The sequence below is a fragment of the Gymnoscopelus braueri genome (genome assembly GCF_963280865.1).
Source record: "Gymnoscopelus braueri genome assembly, chromosome: 7".
Taxonomy (NCBI): domain Eukaryota; kingdom Metazoa; phylum Chordata; class Actinopteri; order Myctophiformes; family Myctophidae; genus Gymnoscopelus; species Gymnoscopelus braueri.
This window is the reverse complement of record NC_137608.1, coordinates 3962436-3970246: the sequence shown is the minus strand read 5'-3', so window position 1 is coordinate 3970246 and position 7811 is coordinate 3962436. Positions and strand designations below refer to the sequence as shown.

At 40.9% G+C, this 7811-nt stretch overlaps 1 long non-coding RNA gene across 1 annotated transcript; it reads left to right on the top strand.

Moving 5' to 3' along the window:
• Positions 1 to 558: 558 nt before the first annotated feature.
• Positions 559 to 7496, top strand: LOC308089408. Its single transcript, XR_013933500.1, has 3 exons — positions 559 to 686; positions 3310 to 3510; positions 5176 to 7496. It is a non-coding gene; the product is annotated as an uncharacterized lncRNA (long non-coding RNA).
• The last annotated feature ends 315 nt before the right edge of the window (positions 7497 to 7811 follow it).

Here is a 7811-nt window from a genome sequence, read left to right as displayed (position 1 = left end):
TGTCAAGGTAATTGCATGCTGTGTTCATGATTTGAGGCATTTTGTTCAAAACGGAGCACTCCTGCAAACTTTGGAAGCCATTTTTAGCCAATCAGGATAGAATATGAAAAATCTGAAAGACCCGTTTCGTTTGATGACTATAGAGATACTGTGTACCGATTTGTGGGATTTTTGGACAAAATCTGTAGGAGTACTGTCAAAAAATATGTTTTGCACAAAACAGCCTCCTGGTGGCGCTATAAAAGACCCATGTGAAAAACCCACTGCGAGCAAGCCAACGGTACCGGAGATTAGCTGTACACAGACAGAATGACACACGGACGGACACACGGACGGACGGACGGACGGACAGGGGGCAAAACATACTCTCTCGCCATGCCTTTCGGCCTGGCGGAGACAATAATGGTATTCATCCCAACATAGTGATCATTTGGTTGAGTCTAGCGAGATCGTCACTTGATTGGTGAGGTCTTGGTAGTGCAGTGTTGCATGTTGGGTAATGACGTTTACAATCCAAAGCAGCTGCTCTGTGTGTTTACTCTTATTTTTAACTCTATGGTGTTTACTGCATAGAGTTATAATATATCAATAATGCCCAGATTATTGATATAATAATATTAAATCAATATTGCAGACAGGTCTACTGTCTGCAAACTGCATTGATTCACTTTATTTCCTCCTTTCAGGTACAGTATTGTGCACCAGGCTTTAATGGGAAGTGTGGGGATGTATTGTCATGTTTTTATTATTGATTCATTACTTGTACATAATATTGTCTATTATTCTATGACAGACGTGTTGTGTGTTGTGTTGCTGTATTGTGGAGAGAACTGGCTAACGGACATGACATGGATGTTATATTGGCTTTGTGTCAATGTTTGTTTTCATGAATACTGTAGCTTCACAAAGTGGCTATGAGAGTATAAACAGTGAAATGCGCGTATGCTAAGCTAACGAAGCTAACAGTCTAACGTCCAGTGAGCGACATAGTTCATTCACTGAAGAGTTAACGTTACTGGGAGACATTGGGTGTTCCATTCATTCTACAAGGATTATTACTGCTAGCCAAAGAGACATTATCAACAACAACAACAACAACAACAACAGAGCAGTCTCTTCTCTCTGCTTGTTGTGTCTGTATTCCTCCATGTAGGACGTCTCTCTCTGGCTCAAATAAATAGGGACGGCCATCGTATTCAAATGCTAATTCCTCATCTATGCTCCATCTCAGGTGAATATACTGGCATGAGTATGGAAATAGTGTTTAAACGCTTCTATTGATATATATTGGTAAACCTGTGATGCTGCACCTTCAGTGTTATTTTAACTCTGAGAGTGTACAAATGTAGGAACAATCTTTACCCCTGGTGGTCTGTGAACCCCACATTGAGAACCAGTGTGCTAAAATACCAAGTCATCTGTCCAGAACCCCGTGCCCTTCCAGCAGCACAACTTAACTCCCACTATTCTGCAATTGCACAATCCTCTAAATGGGAGTCCGATTCTTCAGAACAATTCAGAAGAATCAAATTCCAAAAGAGTGCCACCTCACTGCTGACACGGTCCTGAGACAAAAAACAATATTCCTGACCTGGAGACAACTGGAATAATGTTTTCAGACACATACAATAATATGAGCTGTTATTTGAGGGTTCATGATTCTTTAATGTGTTTCATTATAGTGGGCTTTGTGTTTGCTCCCGGGAATCCCGAGGTTATTTACCGTCCCGGGAACTGACTTCGGTTCCCGGCCGGGATCCCGTTTTTTTTTTCTTGTTAGAAATGAATACTAATTAGTAGAAGGGCGCGGAATTACTATTATAATTAGGCAAGTTACTTGCCGTGTTGCCGACCAGGGCAGGGTCCCATCGTCCCGTTGTGAACCAATATGGGACGCACTGAATGTAACAGTAATGAACAAAATAAAACACAAGTGGCCGTGATGCCCCCTGCCTGCCCTGCGCACGCTGATTTCACCGTTTCCTCTGCTGTCAATACGGTAGACACCAGTTGACTAGTTGAGATTCAACATCAAGTGAAACGCTGCATAAACAGTAGGTAGGTTTAATTTCAAGCGCCTATATTCCAGCTTAAAATGCGCGCAAGCCAAGCAATGCTTTTGATAGAGAGAGAGGACAGACTGGAGAGCTGGAGAGAGAGCGCGTGCGAGAGAGAGAGAGAAAGTATTAGACCTATGTGGTCCGATTTTTTTATCATCATTAATGTAGCCTACCCTACCTACACTTGCATTTTAGAACGTTCAAACTACCATTTTACTAGAACTACCCAGTAGAACAAGTGAACTGCACAATATCTGTCTGTCTCATTGATTGTCAGTGGCAGCACATGCATGTGCACATCAAAATCACACTACAAAACCCGACATTTGATCAACAACAAAATATAGATTAATACATTTGACAACATACAGCCAACATCCCAAAATGTAGTCTTAATATCCAGCAAGTAGCCTAAATTATAAATTATTATTATATAAATTAAATTAATAACTGCAAACAAATTACAAGTTTAGGCTATCAAATCAATATCCTACAAAAGTAGAGATAAGCTGTGACCTCACCGGCGCTCTGATGGACAATAAATAAATTCTCTTGTCAATAATGATACAAATGAAACGTTTATTTCAGCAGCTAGAGTTTGACATTGTTTGAGTGCGTTTTGGGTGCACAGCGCAGCTCCTCATTTAAGTTAATTGTCTTCACCCGCTGCTGCGCAACAGGGCAGATCTCCGCCAGGGCACTAAATTATATTTATATATTATATTTATATGATTTAAATAATCAACTTAAGTCATTATTAGTGCAAGTTCATAGGTGGACACTATAGGGACATTTGGGCACCTCGATGTAAAATTGTCTATTTAAGTATCTACATATAAATGCATTTTAGTGGGCACTTTTTTTTTTTTACCCCTTTAACGGGAATTCCCGGGAAGCCCGGGAAAAGGTCTGAAAATTCCCGGGAATTAAAATTAGCTATTTCCCGGAAAATGTTAAACCCTAGTTTGCTGTATAGAAGGAGCAAAAAAACTACTAATGCTTATTTTATTGTTTTTGATAGCCATTACGTGTACATACAAAATTATACATTTGCATCCTACTCATAGGCCTCCGTCGTCGCTAAAAGATGATAGTACTGTAGTTCACAAAAATGGTGTGTGTGTGTGTGTGTGTGTATATATATATATATATATATATATATATATAGGCAACAATAAGATATATACGGCAACAATAAGATATTTCATTTTCTGGGTGCATTCCATGTCTAATGTGTCTCTCTTATCAGACAGCAGATACTGAGGACCAGGGTGAGAGTGAACTCCTGGTTGAGAAGGTGGAGGGAGCTGCAGAGATGCATTGTGGGGCTGTGGAGACCAGAGAGACTGACCGGGAGGCCTTCACAGGAGGAGGAGAAGATATTGCCTCCCCCCGTGGCCTGGAGGATCACAGTGACAGTAAAGTGACTGCTCATGCCAGTGAAAAAGAGGTATCTAAATTTCTACTTTCCCTGCCTAGGCCTAGTGAAGGTGGCACAAATATTTATCTCATTATATACTACTTGAAACCTTTGCCTGTTGATTGTGTGTAAAATACTACACAACAGTTTCTTCATGAACAGCAGAAGGAAGTTTGTTCAGTGATTGTCCTACTTTTTCACACAAAAGTAGCAGATCCACAAGCTCGAAACGCGCAGATGTTTGCACAGATGTTTCCTTGTACATTCCAATCACATGATTATGTTTGTAACTTTAAGCTTAATTTATACTCCATCGCACAATAGTGGCGCTTTCTTTATTAAATATGCTGAGATGATCAAGTAAGCGCACAGTTATTGACCGGAATATGTAGCAATACACCTTTCTGCAAATAGTCGAAATAGACCTTGTAGAAAAGATACAGCTGCTAATTTGTTAACATGACTTTGTACTATGCCAACTCACCACCAATGCGTCCATGGTATACATGCATCCTACATTACCATGCTAATGAACAACACAATCATTTTAGAAAAACTACACAAACAGCAGTATAAAACAACAACCAGCAGACGTGAAACCTATGACCCACAGAAGAGTGTTACCCCTAAGAGGAGCCGTCTCTCAGGCGACCATGCAGGCCAAAGCCCAGTTCATACTTCGTCGTGCACCTAAAATAACAGAATTGTTTCTCTGTTTGATAATAGTTGGCTTTGGTGCCGCTTAATTACTTCTTCCCTATTCTACTAGTCCTCGGCTTGACATTAATCATTGCAGCCTGCAGATCGGGTGGGTGTGTCAGTAATTTTGTCCATTATTGCAAAACAACTGTTGTTGATTGTGACTCGTCCCTGCTTTGTATTTAACACGCCTACTTTTTGTTCAGTGATCATACCTGACGAAGACCCACACACGGGTCGAAACGTTGTTACGTTTAATAATATTTTATGTGTGTGTGTGTGTGTGTGTGGCTCATGCCTGTGTGTTTATCGAGCCACACTGAGACAAATGCAGGCTCTTGTCTAAATGCACTTCTGTAATTTATTTTTGCACTCAACTACATACGCCATATTGTGTGCGCTCACGCTGTATCATCCTGATCTTCACACTCAACCTGAGCAAATGAAATGTAATGAACAATTCAACTGAGTTCAAAAACTTTATTAGACAATCGATTCGATATATTTGTGTCTTGTGATTCCTGACTGAGACCTCACGTCGCTTTAAGAACAGGATTACTACGTGCGTTTCCTATTCTTGACAACATACACATTTATTTACACTAAGCAAGGACAGACCAGCCTCATCATGCACTCTGTGATCAGGTTAAACGTTATCTTTCACACTCATTTTGATCGCAATCTGGAGCCATGCTCAAGCAGAGAGCAGAGGTTCAGACAGCGGCAGCTCGCCAAATGACAACTATTGAGAAATGGAACTAAAATAGGGATGCCAGATTGAAAGTGGTTAATAGTAATTTATTTTCCTCTTGTGACTGCAACACAATTGCTCATGATAATTTATGATATAGCTCTAGTTTAAATGGAATAATAACATATATTTTTTTACGTGTGTGTGTGTGTGTGTGTGTGCGTGCGTGTGCGTGTGCGTGTGTGTGTGTGCGTGTGTGTGTGTGTGTGTGTGTGTGCGTGTGCGTGTGCGTGTGCTGTATAAAGCAGATACCTACCAGTGATGGTCGTCTATCCTGTCAGAGCATGAGGCCTCAGCACCGCATGCGCTCATATAACTCTGACCTGAGTCAGGACCTGAGCTCTGCTGCCCCCTGGAGGACTGCTGCCTGCACTCCTCCCATCTTCACCCATGAGGAGGACAACCACTGCACTGACACTGAGACAGGCTGTGACGCTGCCTCCTCTGTCCTCCTTCCAGATCTCCAATTAGAAGAGGTTTCTCCTGAACAGGTGAAACTAGAACCTTCACAGATTAAAGAGGAACAGGAGGAGGTACTTCTAGGACCAGACCAGACCAGTGGGTCAACGTTGACATTACTAGCAGTGAAAAGTGAATACAGTGATGAAAACAGAGAGACAATATGCATGATGGATCCAACTAGCTTTTGTTGTACAGTGTGTGGCAAGGTCTGTTTTCAAAAGGATGTTCTTAACCAACACATGGGGGTTCATAAAGGGAGAAAACCCTTTGCCTGTGCATTTTGTGGCAAACGCTTTTATTATACATCAAGTCTGAAAAGACACGTGACGATTCATACAGGGAAAAAGCCCTTTGCTTGTACAGTTTGTAAACAAAGCTTTGCATGTAAAACACAGCTGACCATACATGACAGGATTCATACAGGGGGAAAAGACTTTGCATGTCCGTTTTGTTGCAAAACATTTAGCCAAACTGGTTTGAAAACCCACCTGAAGCAAAGAAAAGACAAAAAAAAGAAAGAAAAAGAATCCATCGAACATGTTCTCTAAAGATGCACACGGAGACTCATACAGGGCAATAGCAACTTTAGTTGTCGTCTGGCAAATGTTTTGGTCAAATACAGCTCTTGAAGACACATGGATTCATACAGGATATATAACTGTTAGTTGATCAGTAACATGCATTTATCAAGTTGTATTCTGAGCTGACACATGATATATCATACAGAACAAATATATCATTCTGGTGGGTTTGCTTGAAACCAGATATTTCCTTGAATAAGCGATTTATTTAAACGGTTGTTTCAACCCCTCGCTTAAATTTAACTTAACGACTACATTGCAGACATCTTTTTGCTTACTGGACGACATTTACTTTTTGGATGCCATGTGCGGCAGCGGAAAAAAAGGTAGTCATTGGGGACTTTCGCCGGACCCGACCTCCGCCGGGGTCCAGCGCAGAGTGATGTTCCAAATGGGGCTAGGTCACGGACAGCGAGACCAGCGACGACCACACATAGCTGCTTGAAGCAGATGAGCCAGCACAAGACACCCCCCCCCCCGATATAATTGAGATATATAATCCCCCATTTCAATATTAACACCTCTGATCAATTTTGCTCAATATCAACTCTCGTACGCAGCAACCTTTCCCAACTCAGTCGACCACTCCTGCACAGAAGGTCCCCCTGTTGTCTTCCACCCCTATTATGATCTGCTTTCCCACCATGACACTGGTCTGGATCCATTCATTATTTATTATTTGTTAATGCATTGCAATAGCTCACTGTTCCTCTTGTGAGGTCAGAGTAGCTGTTGCAGTAGACTTTGTCCAGAACCTGGTGTACTGTCTGGAACAAGACTTGTGGTTGCACCTCCAGCTGTGGCATGTCTGTTTACCACTGCCTTCTACTGAGGTTTTTGATTATGCACTGTCATGTTCTCAACTCCTTAATAACTATTAATAGGGCATAGCAGTGGTGGCTTGTGGTGCCTGGAACCACCCCACCCAGGCTCCTGTGACCATAAAAACATGTGTGTCCAAACATATTTGAAAACCGCAAAAGAAAAAAAATTATAATTCAATATAGTATATAATTAAATATTCAAATTTTGTTTTACACTGAATCAAATGTTTTATTGTCATGATTCACCAGGAGCCTGTATGGCTTCGTTCCAGGCTTCAAATAATTTGTATGGAAATCACTATGGGAAAAATTCTGTGGCACCACACACACTGCTATGCCCTATTGCATTCAAATGTCATTTTATGTTCTGTTGTGTCTTAAATGTTTTATTTAAAGCACAGTGCATTGCCTTGTTGTAGCATTGTGCTATACCAAAAAAGGCTCACATCGTGACGCGTTGTGAGCTTGTAGATCTGCTGTTTTCAAACATTTTAGTACTACATTTTGATGCCAATACTTTTGCACTTTTACTCAAGTAAATTTTGAATTCTGGACTTTTTCTTGTAACGGAGTATTTCTATATTGCAATATTGATACTTTTACTTAAGTAAAGAATTGTCCACCGCTGATTATATCTGTATAAATCAATGTGATGTAAAGATAACATATATATGCCAAAATAAAACGTCTACCAATGTGTCCCTGTCTCCTATAAATAGCTCAGAGAACGGAAGGAACACCTGCAGTGAAGTTTTTCACTCTATCCATGCAGGAATTAATGCAGCCCACTAGGGGGCACGATCACACCATTAATCACAGGATGGAGAAAACAGATAGCCTGGTAAACCCTCCCTCCGGAAATCTCATTTCTATTTGATTCCAGAATCAAATAGAAATGAGATTTCCGGAGGGAGGGTTTACCAGGCTAGAAAACAGATGGTTGAATGAAGCTTCTGTTGTTCTGAAAAGTTCTACATCAAAACCAATAGAAAATCCAACCGTTGATAGTAAAGT